This window comes from Poecilia reticulata, chromosome 13 (genome assembly GCF_904066995.2).
Source record: "Poecilia reticulata chromosome 13, P_reticulata-male-v2, whole genome shotgun sequence".
NCBI classification, from domain to species: Eukaryota; Metazoa; Chordata; class Actinopteri; order Cyprinodontiformes; family Poeciliidae; genus Poecilia; species Poecilia reticulata.
In genome coordinates, this window is record NC_088842.1 from 27,271,798 (window position 1) to 27,290,749 (window position 18,952).

At 36.9% G+C, this 18,952-nt stretch overlaps 1 protein-coding gene across 4 annotated transcripts in view; it reads right to left on the reverse strand.

The window, feature by feature from the left end:
• LOC103474999 (cell adhesion molecule 2-like) overlaps positions 1 to 18,952 on the reverse strand; it is a 153,467-nt gene that overhangs the window by 106,845 nt on the left and 27,670 nt on the right. The window contains exon 1 of one of the 4 annotated variants that reach the window (XM_008426350.3): positions 13,012 to 13,140. The exons of the other annotated variants lie outside the window; for them this stretch is intronic. The gene's annotated coding sequence lies outside the window, so the exon portion shown is untranslated. Of the gene's footprint in view, positions 1 to 13,011; positions 13,141 to 18,952 lie in introns of those variants that run through there. 4 annotated transcript variants of the gene reach the window in all.

Genomic DNA, 18,952 nt, shown 5'->3' on the forward strand with positions numbered 1-18,952 from the left:
TAACGTGACTAACTTTTAACAAGTGTGCTGATATTGCAGTCATATGTGGCTGACAGCAATGAAGAAGATCTACATCATCTGAAACCTCTGCAAATTCTGCACCTGCTTTTTAACATGCTATACATTAAGTCTGATGATGTAATTATTATTCCTCTCCAACTCACTGTTTTTAAAGAAGTGAATTGTTTCCCATGTTATCTAAATATGGACATATTTTAGGAAGTAAGCTTAAATCATCTCTAATGTTTATATAACTATATTTGGCATTTTTGTTGTGTTTTTGTTTTTTTACCATTGATGCTTCTCTTATTTATTCTTTGACCTATTTTTTGGGAGAAAACATCCCACTGATGTCTGTAATTCTAAATTATTCTAAACCATTTTGGTCTGTGAGCAGATCTAGCAGCCAAATTTTTGACTTTGTTTGCAGTACAGTGCTTAAGGTATGAGTTTGAACTCCAATTTAGATTTTCTTCACTAATCCCAGGATATTAAAGAGGCAGCATTTTTAGTGCTGTGTTGTGCATTAGTACATACAAACACTGCTTATGGAAAATTGTGTGAGCACAAGCAAAGAGTTGAATAAGGTCCACAAATATACAAGTACAAAAATACTATATAGCATTTTTATTGACCTCAATTTCAACCACAAAAAGGAGACTATTAATAATGCATATAAGCCTTATGTAATCGCCTAAGCTGCATTCTTTTTTCCATTAAAAAAAGAATATGTTAAATTTCTATAGTAGTCCATACATCAGCTAACCATTAAAAAGTTTTTCAGACCAATTATAGAGTGGAGACACTGAATGCAGACTGCTCCCATCTTCTTATATCAATAACTGCTGCCGTTTCTGTTTCAGGGGCTGAATGTATAATTTTTATGTTGTTGATCTTGGTCACATAAACCCCTCTGAGAATATAGTAAACCTTGTCTTCCTTAGTTCAGAGAAATGGTACATGTATCATTGTTGCAATAAGACAACATCAAACCAAAATGAGGTTCTAAGCAGTTTTTGTCTTTAGAAAATACACTTACAGTGACGATCAATTGGGTCTGCAGATCCCAACTAATCAGTCAATCATCCCATAAATACAAAAAAAAAATGATCAAGAAGGTGTTTCAAGTAAAAATACCATACGCCTTCCTGACGATCATAAACTGTGAAATCCACACTTCTGTGGATTTGACATTCCACAAAATTCACTTAATTTCTTAACATTTAGGCCTATGTAAGATGTGTTTTTTCAATAGCCTAACTTTATCTTGTAATGTGTTAATCCCAAAATGTATGACTACAACTCTCCACCAAACCTCAACAATGAGAGGTATGTTAAAGCCTCGAGTCCGTAAGTTTGTCTGGTTATTACTAGGGATGCACCGATTTATCGGCCAGCCGATTTATCGGTGCAGATTTCCTTAATTTTTGGAGATCGGTGATCGGCCGATTTTTACATGTGAAGCCAATCTTATCCACCGATCTCATCTAGCTTGGCAAAGGTCTAAGAATCAACCACTGTCCTCTTTTGCTCTCTGAGAAAGGTTTCACTGACAGACTGGCCCACCAAGTTATGTCTGCATGTTTACAATTAACAATAGTTACACCAATGTTGCCAACTCAGCAACTTTCTTGCTATATTGAGCAACATTTCAGACAAAAAAAATGATATCGGCCAAACTCGGAATCGACAGGTTAAGCTTTTTATAAGATCGGTAATCGGCAATCGGCCAGAACTGTAATTGGTGCATCCCTAGTTATTACTTTTGGTTAAAGATACCGGCGATATGGCAATTTTGCAGAAGCCATTGTTGGAAATTTTACCTTAATGGAGTGTCTTAACATTTTTCTGCAATTTGGTTTAAAACTTTTTCATTTTCACTAAGTAACTTCCATAATGATCTGTTGCCATGATCCTCATTCCAAGTGTCTTATTGATGCCATGTTTTCCTAAAATATATATACCAACGTTTTATCTTAGACTTGCATTAAGATGAAAGAAAGAAAAGTACCATTTGTATAGAGATTATGTAATCTTCATCTTTAAAATAGGTGCCCGACAGTATTACATCTGATTGTCTGTCATCCGTCATTCCGTTTATCGCTCTTTTTAGCTCCTGCGTTTCGTAGGTTTATTAGTCTGAAGTATGTTTTTATAGAACATTTGTGTGACATTTGATATAATTTAACTGAACATCTCCACATCCCACTGACTGATGACTAATAACAGTTGACAAGCACTCAAAAAATCATAACAGAACAAACACGAAAATAAGGGAATCGACTGCTGAAAAAGCAGGTTTTTTCAGTATGGAATCGAATCCAATTATATCTGATGTCCAACTACTTGTGTTTTACTTGGTATGATCCTTCTGCTACACATCAAAGAAGATTTCTCTTTAAGCCACTAAATGCTATCATCCACTGCAGCAGTTTAACTGCTGGTAACTCAACTGTGAAGTCAGCAGTAAAAGTTTAGAGGTCCATATGCCGCAAATATTGAATATCAGGCTGCAGCAACATCAGTTAGGTTTTTGGTCTAATGAGACACAAAAATAGAAAGTAAGCCATCTTTGGCTCTTTAAAGATGAAGTTACTTTTTTCTTAGAGTCTTCCTGTTAGTCTGAAATCTAAACCAGTTAATGTTTCCATGCTGCGACACACAACCAGATGGTCTCATTCGCAGTTGCTACAGTACACTGAAAACCATGGAGAGTAAACAAGATGCAGATGCTTGGTTTGAAAACAGACAAGTCTATCAAAGTGGTCCAACAGCTTGATGATAAAATTTGTGTCTGCATTGCCAAAAAGCTGTAATAAATCTTTGGGGAAGAATAGTCCTTTTAATCAGGCTAACAAACTGAAAACCTGACAGAAAAAAAAAAAACACTTTTCGCTCAGCAGCTCATTTAGAAGATTAGTTTTTGATGTGAGTTAATAAACATTTATAAAACAATTGGCAAATATTCCTTAGATGGCTCTTATCAAAAATACAATGTTTTTCTAATCCTTACAGACGGCTCCAAAATGAAAATGTTTAGCAGCAAATAATCAGCTTGATGTGAAACTGGTTTGAAAAGTTTCTAAAGAATGTTTAAGTGTGGCTGCACAAAGAATTAAAACCAATGTTCACTGGCAGCAATGAGTCCTCTGGTCTTCTGTCTGAAATCTCTGAATTAAGGCATCAACTTTTATTTATATCAGTAAGAAAAATACAGCATGCAAGCAACATAGGTGGATGCTTTTTTCAAATCTTCCAAGTAAATTAGCATACAATCAAGTTCAATTTTCCATCACATTTTTCCCCTCCACTGACTTTTCCAATAATAATACAATACTGCACTACATCACAGCCAGCTTTTTTATCAATAAACTTTGGGGCTTACTCTTCTTGTAGATGGTGTCCATTATTGTCTACATTCTAAATGTCAAGTTATCAGACTTGTCCATGATTGTATGGAACAGGAAAGTCCAAACCATTTGCTATGTAAACCAAAATTGCCAAGTTGAAAGTCATCACAGACCAGATGCTTTTTCTTCCACTTAAAATTGCAGAAATGTTTCCATTTGGACCCTGCTCACCAATGAAATTATATTTTAATGAAACTAAGTGGACAAAATTTTTAAAGGAATCTGTAAGTCATTATTGATCTTCAACATAAAAAGGATCTTCTAGGTTTGACTTATTAAAAAAAGCAATTTCCCCACTTTGATCGATCGTACCTCTCTTTCGAGATGCACCTAACATTTTCCATTTAGGGATATTAAATTACAGTATTTTCCGCACTATAAGGTGCACCTAAAAACCTTCAATTTCCTCAAAAGCCGACAGTGCCCCTTATAATCCGGTGCGCCTTTTATATGGACCAATACTGAGCCACAACACGTCTAGCAACTACGGTAAGCAGCCGCCGACTTCATTTTCCCCTGTAGAAGAAGAAGTGCGCAGTGCATGCTGGGATAGTTGTCAGAACGCTGGTTTGTTAATAAAGTTTGATAATACATTTAAAGCCAGCGGGGGTACAGGGGCGGGGGAAGAGAGACAGAGACTGCGGCAGCAGCGTGTCGGTTGGTGTGTGTTACCCAGAAAGCAGTTGGGCACAATATCGCAACACCAACACCGTGAGTGAAACAATGACTGGGGCAGACTACTATATAAAGTACTCGGGGACCACTTCTTTACAAATGTGGATGTGTAATAATAGAGTACGGAACAAATTTGTCAACCCAAACCGAAGCGTCTATTCTATGTGCCTTATCACGCGGTGCGCCTTATATATGAAAAAAGTTTTAAAATAGGCCATTGATTGAAGGTGCGCCTTATAGTGCGGAAAATACGGCAGCGAGTAATCTCGCCGCAGGAAGCTACACAAACCGTCCACCTCTTTTAACTACCTGGGCTGATGGGTCAAATTTGTACCATTTCTGAACTGCAGTTAAGAATCACATAAAATCATTCCAAGTGCCACAAATGGCACCTAGACCACACTTGGGAAAATACTGGGGCCAGTCATAACATGTCCACAGCATAACATTTCTGTAATAAAAATCCTTTTTTTTAATTGGACCTATGGAATATTCTGTTTCTTTAAGAAACAGATTTTTTTCTTTCATTGGCTGTGAACACTTGATATATGTCATTCAGTCTGCAGTGAATTGAGCCAAAAATAGATTTAGGTTTAAAGTAATCTTTTAATTTTACAGACAAGTTCCTGCTGACTGAAAGCTATATATTATATTAGAGAGTTGATCAAGAATCTGTGCTTTATACCTCCTTCACAGAACCCCATTTTTCCCATTTATTCAACCTGAAATCAGTTTTTCATATTTTTAGCTCATCTTAAGGAGGTATGACGGGCATGAAAAGAAATATAAAATATAAGCCTGCTGACAAACAAATTCCTTCACAGCAGTTCTTCATCATTACAAAGGCTTTCATCAGTGATCCTCGGGAGGCATACTTCCATCTGTTTAGAATATTTATGTTACCTAAAACAAGCCTGATTGTTTATGCGTGTCCTCATCAAACAAGGGTATGCCCATTGGTGCGGGAAGCTTACGGAGACGTAGGCAGTTCTCACCGGGGTCATGGTTTGTGCCCAGGAGAGGCTGAGCCAAATGACAAACTGTTGTTCTGATGCGACAGCTTTAAGCATTTGAGGGTACAGGGGGATCGTCATTGCTCATGTGTGCGTTCGTGATGGGAAGAAGCAGAGGACCTGCAAGGTTGACTGAAAAGCCTGCCGAGATGTTAAATTAAAATGAAATCTGTAGCCATAAACCGACTCAACGATTAATTAATAAATTTGAATAATTATTATCCCTCAATTAATGCGCTTTCATTTCAGTGATAGCCTTTGCTGATTCGCTGCTTTGCTTCAGTCTGCTGCTACAGAACAAGAAATGAGTAACACAGGTAAGGCCTTTTGAAAATAACCTTAAAGCACCTATTAAACACACTTGTCATGAAGCCCATATTTCTGTATGAATTTTTTAAATTTTTAATTGGTCTTGTGCATTATTCCAGTCCTAAATGTCATGTTTTCATTAGCTCTAGGCTTGTTATTAATCTGTATGTTTTTCAATTAGTGAATTGAGTTACTGAAATAAATGAACTTTTCAAATGAATATGAGTATGTGTTCTTAAAATTTATCTGGTTACATTTTTAAGCAATTAATGAATTAGATTTTTTTTTTTTGACATCTCATGGGCTAACTAATCACCATATTTCTAAGGCTGAGTCCAACCACTCTATGGAGAACGCTCCTTTTATCCGCTTGTATCTAAAATCTATATCTTGAATGATTTGAAAGGGCTAGTTGTATCAGAACGTACTGATAATATTACTTATTAACAAACTGTTAGACTATTTTAGCTTTACTTCTAAAAAATTAAGTATAAACATATTTTCTCACTATAATTTAGAAACACTGCGTTAAGACGTATTGTGATTTGATTGATAAAGTAATATTTAAACTCACAAACATTATCTTTTAGTTCCGTTTATGCAAGTGTAGAAGGCCATATAAATGTTACAGAGCCAGATTTGGTCCACGGACATCGAGTTTGACACATTTGCCGTACAGCTTCAATGTTTGACACTCTTATTTTCAAGCTAAAATGACCCTTTTAAAGTCTAAACCGCTTTGGATAATTTCTATATTCCAAATTTCTAATACTTCAACTGATCAAACCTAATTATCTGTTTATAATTTTCAGCAGAACATTTTTTTTAAACAGCTTGGGATTTGTTAAAACCTAATAACCAAATTGTGAAAACGAAATAGACAAAATATTGCCAACATCTTCACTACTCAAATATTTTGAATTGTCTCGTATGTTGAGGTTGAGAGAACCCCCACTTTTTTCATTTATTGTGATTTTAGTCCTCATTTGATTTGGCTGATCTTTATTAAATATGGAACATTTTGACTTCTGAACAAATGAAAATAAATTTGAGCAACCTTCTGGTATTTACTGAAATTACAGAAACACGTTTTCTTACTATCGATTATAGGAAATCACTTTTGTCAAAGCCAGTTAAGAAAGGTCTCCAATGAAAGTATTGGTGCTTGGCTGCATTGTAAAACAACTTCTTTATAAACTCAAAGGCATCAAGCCACAACCAAAAATACAAAAAGGTACAAACAAAATGACCAGAACCTTAAAAACTTTAGGAAAGACTATAAGACCTTTACAATGAAGAGTAGTTTGCTGGTTACTCTTTTACCATTTCCAGGCTCACCTCATATATTTACTTCCACTTTTGTGCCATGATCAGTTGATCTACTCTGCATCAACTGGGACTTCTAGGGAAAACTAATTGAGATAAAAACTGACTGGGCAACAAATCTGACGGCATGGTGGCCATTCTGATTATGTTTATTCGCTACCATAAGCGATAAACAACAAAACAAGCAAACATTGTTTGGTTTGAACATAAATATCAGGAAAATTTAAAATCACTTAAGAAAATAAATACTGGAGAGAAAAACAGACACCTACAAATCTCCTGCCTAATCACCTCTCGCCAACAACACACTAAAGAGAAAACACACACACACACACACACCCAAATATAATGAAGCAGGCAGAGCACAAAACCCAAAATAATTAGCCAATTAAAGGTGTGAAGCAACAAAGAGTAGGCAGCATGTGCAACGTTTCAAGGTCAAACACATTTAAATGCAAATTTAAATAACTGATCAGCAAGGAGAACGTGTGCTTTAACGACCACAGACACACAAAACCATCTGCCTGCATAGAGTACACTTCCATGTATATGGTTTGCAGGACTGTGCAGTAAATTAGCAAATTAGCTTGATGATCTTACAATGCAGTTACTACGCATCAGCATAGCTATTTATATAAAAGAGTAAAAGAGAGAGACGAAACTCGGTTGAATTACAACAAAAACATTTTGTATGGAAAAAGAAATACCCTTTGATCTATTCCTTTTATACTTTGTTGGTTGATTGATTACATGTGCCACCAGAGAGAAGTTATTGATAAGTGATTTTTCAGACCAGGCACCATGCAGGAGCAGGCAGGATAAGACAAAGTGGAAGCAAAGCACATTTTAAATGCCAGGGGTGTAGAAACATGGCTTCCAGAATCAATGCAACTAAAAGCGGCCTACAATATTTCTATTTCAAACCAGAGTTTTTGAGAACAAACCATTGAGCAGTTTCGACCATACACTTCGTAAAACGTCCTGCAAGTCGCACTAAAATGCAAAGCACACACACACTAAAAGAACATGTTGATGAAAATGTTTAAAATATACATTTCTTTATTTTTACTCTTTCCACCAAGAGCTATTAGCTTTTACTTAAAGCAAACTGAATCCTGGATGACTCATTTTTGCTTCAGTCCATCACCCATTTTTCTTTTACTCTACTTTGAAGAACAGCAAAATGAAGTTTGGGTGATGGAGCCACACTGTACACACAAATACACAAAAGTGTGTACATTGAAGCACAAAGACAAACACACACGCTTGTCTGCACTCAAGTGTGAATTCCTCGGATTTAATTAGAAGCTAATTTTGAGTCATTATACAACTGCAAACAATATGGAAATGAGCTCATAGGTTCCTGACAGTTCAGTTGACTTTGACCGGAAAGAAGCATGACAAATTGAAGGAAAAAAAGTAGCTCGTTCATTAGCGTGCTGTTTACTAAGCAATTATCTGACAGCTGAACGGGTGCATTAAAAAAAAAATAAAAAATTGAGTGAGGAAGCTTGACTGAAGAAACTTGGATCCAAGGTGGCATCTTCAAAGTCTTTTCAGCACAACATTTTCATCCACACCAGTTGTCCTAAAATAGCCAGCTTGCTTTATTATCATTGCAGTTATTGCCAAGTGAGATACATCCTTAAAAGTGTAGGGAGAACAATTACACAACTGTAGTCAACAAATGTGCAGCTTTATCAGCCCACCCAGAAGTAATACTCCTAGGTATAGAAAGTATTGTCGAAGGAAAAAGGTGTAACGTTAGTTACTTTCAGTATCAGAAAGGTCTTTAAAAGTTAAGTGAGAAAAAGAATGTGTGTAACAAACTATTCAGAAAGAAACTGTATTTTCTAAGAAGGCATGTTGGCCGTTCATTAGTGCTGTTGTTTAACAGGTAACAGATACCAGGAAAGCAGAAAAAGTGTTTTTAGATTCCGAGTTATCAACCTCTTAACGTCACAGGGGCATGCTGACTTTGGAAATGTTAACATTCATAGAAACCAAAACAACTGCTTTATACAGTTCCTTATGCTAATCATATCACCTGAACTAATGACAACTTTAAGATGCTAAAAACAGAATTTCAACTCAATTATTGTCTTGTGTTTGCATTAAAGTTTTTGATAATAGCATTAAATGGTAAACCACGATCAGATTGGAAAATCTGTTATGTGTTGGTAATCTCACTTCTTGTGCTCACTGTGTTTTATTTGCATCTTATGTTACTTTGACTGCGTTCGGTTTCACAGCTGTTCTACCTTCAGTAAAATCACGACTGTCAGTCACAGAGTTTCTTGTCTAGTATAAACCGTTTAGACCTGTTGGGTCTGAATGTTGGGTCTTGCGTCATGTTTGGTCGGTGTTCTCAAGAACAGAACATTTAGTTCAGTAACTAACTCCCCAAAAACTACCTCCCTAGATATCCAGAAACCCACAAGTTATTTAAATCAGAACTGTTTACTGAAGCTTTCCCATAAAAGGTCAAATATTTTTCCTGAAGATTTGTTATTTAAAGCACTTTGAATTATTTTATGTATGAATGATGTTTATTTGAATGATGCTGTTCAGATAAACATTTTATATCGCATCAAATTAGAAGCTGATGACGTCATCAAGTCAAAGACATCCAATACTGTTAATTACTTTTATTGTTGAAAACAAAGGCAGCTGTTGGTTGGATAAAACTCTTCAGCTAGACATCAGCTCTCATCATATGTCTGGAGGTCACTCTTGCTTAAATATGAAACTGCCTATAGATACTGCCATGTCTCATTTGTTTGAAACCTGCCCGGCTTATTAAGATGTCGAGTGCTTGTTCCAACAAGCTCTGTTGTTTTGATGCACAAACTTCTGAACTCGCATCTAGAGCAGTACAATGAGCAGAAAGAACCCACCGCAAGCAAAAATAAAAGCAAGTCTGAATCCATTAAGCTTTCAAGGTTAGGTATGTTGAGATAAGTGCTGTACTTGCAAAAGAAGAATTGTGTTTAGTTTCTCAAGTTCTCCAGATTGTTTATACATTTTCACATTCAACTATTCAGGCCTGCTGGTTGGACATAGTGGCTGCAATTTTCCTCGTTGTTGAAAATGTCACATTTTACAGCGTAATTGTCTGTTATAAGGCTTCTTACATCCAAACTGGCAAAGAGTGATTGAATTTAAGTGAATCTAACATGAACTGTGCAAGAGGACGCAGACACTCAACATACTGATGCGTAATGACTGAAAGAGGGAGATTAGACTGGTCTGATAATTCTCTCATCCTTTCTGACAGCTCCTTTTATCGGAGTAAGTGCGTTTCTTTGCCCCGTTCTTGTGTCACTGAGTGATTATTTAAAAATGTTGATTATCTTATTTAACACATTTACCAAGCTGACAATGTAAAGCACGCAAAGGCGGCACATCCCAAGTGCCGGCACATTCTATACGGAGAAATGCTTTGAAAAGTTATTTAAACCTGCTGACCTTTCATCACTTTTTTTTTTCCACATCTACTTCTTTGTAATGCATGTGATATTTATTGGGATTGTATGGGACTGACCAAGATAAATTTCTTACAAATAAAAATCTGAAAGGTCTGATGTCCATTTTATTTTAGCTACGATTACGGTGATACCCCTAAAAAAATGAACCGCAACTAGTTGTGATTACCAATTGCGTACAGAAGACACTAAATACAGTCTAATGTGTGACAATTGCTTTTGGTATAAATTGGACTGTTCTTTTAAGATGTTTGTTAGACAACATCCCACAGAGCACTGTTTAATAGACCACAAATAGATTATGGAAGAACTGCAAAGCTGCCAGGATATGATCATCCACCTACGCAAACAGACCGACCAGGAAGAGCATTAGGAAAACAGCCGAAAGGCTCATGGCACCTCTGGAGGAGCTGCATGGATCAAAGGGGGTTTGTATCTCCTATAAAATATTTCTTTGTATTGCCACAATTTTTTTTTTTTTTTACATTTTTATACTTTTCCACAACAAAATAAATCTGATAACTGAAGAAACAGAAAGCTTTTGTTTACTGGTGCTTGTTGAGGGATATGTGAAACAAAATGGCTAAAGCTTCCCAGCTTTTCTTGAAGTTGTCTGTGCACATAATTCAGTGAGCCAACAAAGACTTATGAACAGAAGGTAAGCCATTTAAATCCAATCTGGGAATCTTCTTTTCCATCTGGGAAAGTCTGCTTCATGATTACCTTAAGGCTGCCTCTAAGCAAACCACGTAACCTTCATCCACTCCAGAGCAACTGCTCCGTGATCAGCGCTATGGGAAGTTCGCATGAGTTGTTCTACTTTGAATCTGCCGAATGAAGAGAGTGAGGTTTGAGCGTGTGGGACTAGCACATCCCTGCAGGAATAAATTTGTATGAAAAAAAGATGACTTGCTTGCAGCTACAACATCAGCACTAACCTGCGAGAACAGGTTTAAAGAAAATAGATGCTAATGTCAGGACACAGGAACGGAGGCTGGTTAGATAACAAAACTCCTCGGGGGTACAACATCCGACAGCAGAGATTTAAGACTCAACAGTGATGGCCACTCAAAAGAAATATCTGAAATATTATACAGTTGCAACCTAAAATTCAATTTTAGAAGCTACTACAACAGACAGCGATGTCATTCTAGAAATTAACTTTGCATGTTTTAGGTTTAGACACGAGTAATTTTAAGTTATGATGCGTGTCTTCTTTCTGCCAAATAAATTTAACACATGCAAGTTACAGTTTTTTAAGATTAATTTAATTCCTTCCTTTGTATGAGGTTCAAAATTATTTTTCAATTTAAGAATACTTTTTAATGTGGTAACTCACTAAGCTTCAGATCTACTCCTGGTACATCTGATAAAGTACTGTGCAAAACAATTAATACCCCTTGAATGTATTCACATTTTGACATATTAAAATCACAAACTTCCATTTACTTTATTAACACAATGTAGTGTATGACTGTGAAGCAGAGGGAAAAGGAGATATGGTTTCAAAACTTGTTTGCAAGAAAATAAAAGCATAGCATGCACTTGAATTCAGTTAATGCTTTAGGGACACATTGGGGTTTGTCTTGAAGAGCTTTACACATTTAGAGACTAAAACATTTATCCGTTCTTCTTTGCCAAACATCTCAAGCTCAGATTAATAGTAATAAGAAATATTAATGATTCATTGTTGTCACCATTTTTTCCCCATATCAACTGGCCTTTATTGAACAATAAATGGATAAGAAACAGGGAAACGAGAGAGGAATAACGTACAACAAATTGCTCAAGACCAGGAATTGAACCCAGGACAACATGGTGATATGCTCAACCAATTGAGCTTAAGTGACCCTAAATTTTGTCATAGATTTCAATTTGGATTTAGGCTTATACTTTAACAGAGCCATTCTATTTTAAAAAAAAAAAACGTGCCTTGATCTGGACCCCGATTAAAACTCTGAGTTTACATTGAGTGGGCTACAGTCTTTCTAAAAAGTGTGATTCAGCTCTGCAGCTCCTCCAGAGCTACCTCAGCTACCATATCTGCTTGTCTGATTAATTCTTTAAATGTCCACTATTACGCTTGGATAGAATCAAGCTATAATACATACGTGAGCAATACACAACATGTTCATTACACTTGATACATAAAATTATTCTCAGATATTGAGATTTTACCTGATCAGTTCTGCCAGTTTTGAGCTCATTAAGGAACTACATCACGACCATGCAGCTGAGCTGCTGCAGTCCCAGCCCACCTAACCTGTGTTTACATTAGCACCTCAGACACGTGAAAATGGAAACAAGCAGATGCACAAAGTACATCTTTGACCCAGAAGCAGAAGAAGTGGAGCTGCCTGAACAACCATCAAGCCACAACCACTGAAGGACTAAACGCTATGGATCTGACACACGTTTATATTAATTCAAACTACTTTGTTTCAGGGCAGTGTGCCATGCGTGAAGTCCACCAGCTGACATCAGCACAATAATTTAGCACAACGACCGGCTTTTTTTTTTTTTTTTTTCGCAAATGTGACCTTTTTAATATTTGCAAGGTTAGAGGAGAAGCATTTCTCCCGACATGTAAAAAGGGGGGAGAAAAAAACTTAAGACAATGTCAACAGTTCAACATGTTTCCACAAAAATTGCACCTTCTCAATGTAAACCATCACTAGAAGCTTATTGTCGCATTTAATGTGACTAATTTAATGTGAGACACAAGACTAGCAGGGCTATTGTTTAGCTACATGCTAAATGACATGTTCACGTCGAACAATACTATGTACTTACATCGCCATTAACTGCAGAATTGTGACGAACAGAAGAACCTTGCTTCAGTCCAAGTCTTCAGGTAAATCCTGCCATATACTGTTGGTAGTTTTCAAAGGAGTCCTTCGTAAGCTGATTTGCGTATTCCAGCCGATATAAAACGCAGAAGGTAACTTAACGTGTTAAATGAAGTGGGCGGAGTTTCACTTGGGTTGCCAGGTGAGGAGCGGGACCTGACTTGGGTTGGTATACCAAAATTTAGAGGTTTTTAAAACAGGCTGTTTTTCAGGCACCAGGAAAACATATTCCCAAAAGAAACGACTGGGTGTTTTTTGGTTGTTTGTTTGTTTGTTTTTTTTGCTCTTGGACTGCTTCTGGGAGCAGGAGATATCCATGTGATAGTACAGAAACATGCCAAAAGTTAATTTTCATAACAGCGGACCTATAAATTGGCTGCCATGTCTTAAATTTTCTAAAAATTTCTCTAAAATGTCATATTTGGTGTATAGACACATTGGGTCCACAAGACGATACATAATATTTAGTTCTTGTGATTGAGGCAGTTCTGCACAACAAACTGTGTTTTACTTATAATATGTGTAGAGTATTTTAATATATGTTTGACCAGTCAGTATATTATATATAGTTTGTATTTGTCTTTGGGCTTCCTTAGATAAATAACTTTCTATGAATCAGCATTACATCTGACTGTACTGCTTAGTTCCACCAAACTGCATTATATGATCTTAACCTACATGATTTTGTATATTTTTACAATTATACATGGAGTGGGCGTGTTTGTCTCTATATGACAGGCAGTTGTTTTACATTTTAAACATTCATACTTTATCTATCACCTTTTGTTTCTTTGGAGAACAATAGGTGGTTGCTATGGTTGCTATTTACAGAAATGATTTAAAAGTCATGGCGAATGCAACTGCCAAGCCTTCACTTCTACAAGAAATAATGTGATGTTTCAATATCTAAATAATCTGATTATTGACGTAACAGAACGTAACAGGTGAGAGTTGGACTCCGCCAAGGCTGCCCTTTGTCACCGATTCTGTTCATTACTTTTATGGACAGAATTTCTAGGCGCAGCCGAGGTGTTGAGGGGATCCGTTTTGGTGGCCTTAGGATCGCATCTCTGCTTTTTGCGGATGATGTGGTCCTGTTGGCTTCATCGGAACGTGATCTGCAGCTCTCACTGGAGCAGTTCGCAGCCGAGTGTGAAGCGGCCGGGATGAGGCTCAGTGCCTCCAAATCCGAGGCCATGGTCTTGAGCCGGAAAAGGGTAGAGTGCCTTCTCCGGGTCAGGGGGGTCGTCCTGCCTCAAGTGGAGGAGTTTAAGTATCTGGGGATCTTGTTCACGAATGAGGGAAGAAGGGAACGGGAGATCGACAGGCGGATTGGGGCAGCGTCTACTGTGAAGCGGGCGCTGTACCGGTCCGTCGTGGTGAAGAGAGAGCTGAGCCAAAAAGCGAAGCTCTCGATTTACCGGTCGATCTACGTTCCCACCCTCATCTATGGTCATGAGCTTTGGGTCATGACCGAAAGAACGAGATCACGGGTACAAGCGGCCGAAATGGGTTTCCTCCGCAGGGTGGCTGGGCTCTCCCTTAGAGATAGGGTGAGAAGCTCGGTCATCCGGGAGGGACTCAGAGTAGAGCCGCTGCTCCTCCACGTCGAGAGGAGCCAGTTGAGGTGGCTCGGGCATCTGGGGAAGACCCAGGACACGCTGGAGGGATTACGTCTCTCGGCTGGCCTGGGAACGCCTTGGGATTCCCCCGGAGGAGCTGGAAGAAGTGGCTGGGGAGAGGGAAGTCTGGGCCTCCCTTCTGAAGCTGCTGCCCCCGCGACCCGACCCCGGATAAGCGGAAGAAAATGGATGGATGGATGGATGGATGGATGGATGGATGGATGGATGGATGGATGGATGGATGGATGGACGGACGTAACAGAAATAATAACAAATGACACGAACAGCATGCCTATGTAACACCGTTCCCCATTCAACTCTTTAGAAAATTATTTCTTTAAACATAACTATATGAGGAGCTGTATATCAGGTGTAAGGCGCAACACCATGGGAAGGCAACAAAGTGTTATTTCCTTGCACTTTTTATACCTCACCACCTCACCTTCCTTTATCGCATTCACAATTATAACTGACATGAAACTGCACAGGGTTGAATATTTCGACTAAAGTCTTCTGCAAAAATCCTTTTTCCCCCCAAGGCAATCATTAACCTTTGATCACTTTACCAGTAAAATACAACCTCACCTTAGCCACAGCTGGCAGCAGGAAATATCTGTAAATTTGAATACCTTATTTTGTCGGCCGACAGAATGTAAGTAAATGTTATATTCCTTAAACTTTGCAATTTTTTTTTACACCCAATAATGGAACAGCATGGGATATGAGTGATATATTTTAGTTAATGCTTGTTTTCCAAAGTAAAGTTATATCTCACACAGACGGTGCTTCCAGTGAGTTTTAATTGAGCATAAATTATTTTTTCAAGTCTATTTGATACTCTAACACCTCTCTCTTCAGTTGCGTGACCAACTAAAGCAGTCTTGACCTTTTTTCTTACAAAATAAAAAAGAAAAAACAGAAAAATGTATTGACGGCTAGAGGAATGATGGTTATCTGGAGTGCCCTCAACAACAATACAGCTGTCATGCATGGGTTCAGCTTAATTTCCTGACTAATACTGAGATGAAATGTGAGCAGCAAGGTTCACTGGGAGCTTGTATTAGCTTAGCTACAAGCTGCGTAACACTGCCAGGCACTTGTAATTGCACTGGGTGTCGGAGGGGATAGGGTGTGCCCTCACAGTAGATGTCTATAGACAGATGGACTGGGGATCTGCATTGACATTCTGATGGTGACAGACCACAGTACCTCACACTATGTTGGCCCGACAACAAAGGAGGCCTCCACTGTGCAATAATCTGATGCTCAGCCCAACAAGCTGTTACTGCATCATTCAGATATCAACAGGCTTAGCATGCAGTTTACAGTACAGGCTAAAAATATATATTCATACAACTCTATTTGATAAAAATGGCAAACAATGTAGAGGTATGGGAGAAGTTGCTCCTGTTGGAAAAAAATAAATAAAAAATCCAAATAAAACCCTGGTCATTTTTGATTTGTCTCTCACCTTGTGTGTTTGGGCATATTAACATGCAAGGTGTGCCAAGGTCTTGGATCCACAACCTTAAAGGTATGGCAGTTAGTCGATGCAAAATACTGAATAATTTATAGGAGGACAAATAAATTCCAGGCAACAACACAACGGCAGACTCTGGGGCTGATTGGTTATTACCGCGAAGTTTGTCGGGAAACTTTGGGCTGTTAAAAAGGGCAATGACTGAATATCTTTCTCAGCGAATTAGAATGGGGATCGGCAGGGCACACAGAGGGCAAATCAATGTGAGTCAGGTAATGAATTTAAACAGCATGGGGGAGGAAAAAATAGGAATGTCAAGATCAAATTTGACATTTATTTTATCTTATTTTATTTGAGTAACATCTATCAAGCATAAGTGTTGCCGCTGCACTGGCATATATAAAATCTGACATTTCTTCAAACTGACACAATGAACTTACGAGTCAGAATCATTCACCATGTTTGATCTGTGCGTTTTATGTTTATTGGCAAAGTGTTGACTGCTCACTGCAAACATGATTATCGTTGCAGTTTATCTGGAATGTAAGTAGAAGTGGAATGAGGCTAAAAACAAAGAGACGTAATGACGAAGAACCTGAAATATAAAAAACTGTAAGGGTTTAGAAATCAAACGTTTTAGTTTCTGAAATAGCATTATTCTGAATTTTGCATGTACATTGCCTAAAATTAATATTTTTGACTTTTTTCATATTGTTCTTGCCTTACAACAATAAACCTTGGAGGATTTTTATGGGATTACATGAGGCAGTAGTTCATACTTGGAACAAAAAGAATTGCTAAATGAAGCAAAACACGGTTCTATAAAGTATTGACTCAAGGGGGGGCCGAATGCGTATGCCCCCCAGAGCACATGTGCATTTAACATGTTAAATATTTACTTATAAAATAATTTGAAACTAGGCATAGTCTTCTTTCTACTTCAGAATTATGCGCTACTTTTGAGGTTGTCTGTCACACAATATCCCAGTACAATACAATGTTTGTTGTTGTAAAGGGACAAAATAAATAAATAAAAAATTTCAGGTTTTGCAATATGTTTTACTTGGCACTATGTGACTATTTTCAACATTTTTGTTGGATAAATGTAAGACAATACAGCCAAGAACACTGGTGTTATTCTATGACAAATTAACTTTTTTAATTATTATTATTATTATTATTATTATTATTATTATTATTATTATTATTATTATTATTATTATTATTATTATTATTATTATTATTATTATTAAACATTCATACAGACACTAATAATTTCCAGTTAATCTATTTTTCATTTTATTTTTTTATGGTTGCTAGGCTATGGTCAAGGTAATTTCATACAGCCTGTTGGAGATAACTGAAATTAAAAGTCTTTCAACATCTCAAAAGAAACAATTTAGTTATTTCTGGTTAGAACATAATCTACTCTTCAATGGTTTATGGCTTTTAAAGAAGAGAACAAAAATGAGAGAAATTGTAAGAGTTATTCATTTCTGGTAACACCTTGTACCGCAGCATAAATATTAGAAAACTAGTCTGTGAATTTTTCGATAAACCGCTGTTTTTACAAACATAGCAATCTGCAGTCCATATCTGCTTTAAAGGACAGCATATATTAATAATATTGATCAGAATGGGAACATTTATGTCTCACCACTGTGACTGCATAATGCATCAACTTTTATTCATCTTCAAAAACAATTAGCAGATGCCTTTAAAGGACTTTTACTCGAGGCATCATTTTGCCATCTGCTTCATCGTGTGTTTGACATTAATGCCTACTGTGAGAACGCTGAACCAACACGTAGAAAACAGTTCATCCGTAGCTGTGGCACAGTTCCACTGAGGATAAAGGAATGAAGATTTTTCAGTAATTAGAGAAATAAATGGCGTCAAAAGTTTCAACATGTTAAATGCACAAAATGGTGTAGTTGAAATAACGTATTAATCAATTTCCCTTCACAACAACCAGTGGAGGATTAATATGAAAAACACTGGTATTCATATAAAAAAACTGTTTTTATCTAACATTTAATACATTAAAGCAGTAGAATATTTTGCAAAAGTATCCATACAGCTTAAGCTCTCTCAATTTTGTCATTTAAAAACAATAGACTTTGTTATAAACCAATACAGAGTAATACGTACTGTAATGCATGCCATTTGCTTATGAAGAATTGTCCCTCTTATGTTTTTTTTTCTTCTTGTCACACATAAAAGTTTCACATCATCATTTATCTAATTCAGACAGAGTTGATCAAACGAAGACAGTAGTTACCAAATAATATTTTACATATATCTCAATCAACTTGACCCTCTGTGAAAACATGACATCCACTGTTGTTAAATCATGAATAACTGTGATTAACACACATCTTTTTGGGTGAATATCCTTAGCTAGACTAAGCCTGATTACTGCCTAACCTGTAAAAAAAAAAAGCATTCAGTAATATAAAACCTTTTTGAACTTACAATTCAAAAGTTCAAAAATCTCAGAAAGCAACACATTATGCCCCTGTCAAAAGACCTTTAATAAAACAGAAGATGAGGAACAAGGAGATTAATATTTGCGCATGAAAGGGGTCAATTTTGTGCTCCTAAATAAAACTGTGAGGCTGAAAACATTGGTATTCATATATTAAATATATTCATATATCAAATACCAAATATTGGTATTCATATATTAAAGGATGAAAGTAGTGTACATCATCTGTTTCCTTTACCTACATACTAATGCGGTACTTTGTGTTAGTCTTTCACATAACTCGCGATCATAATCG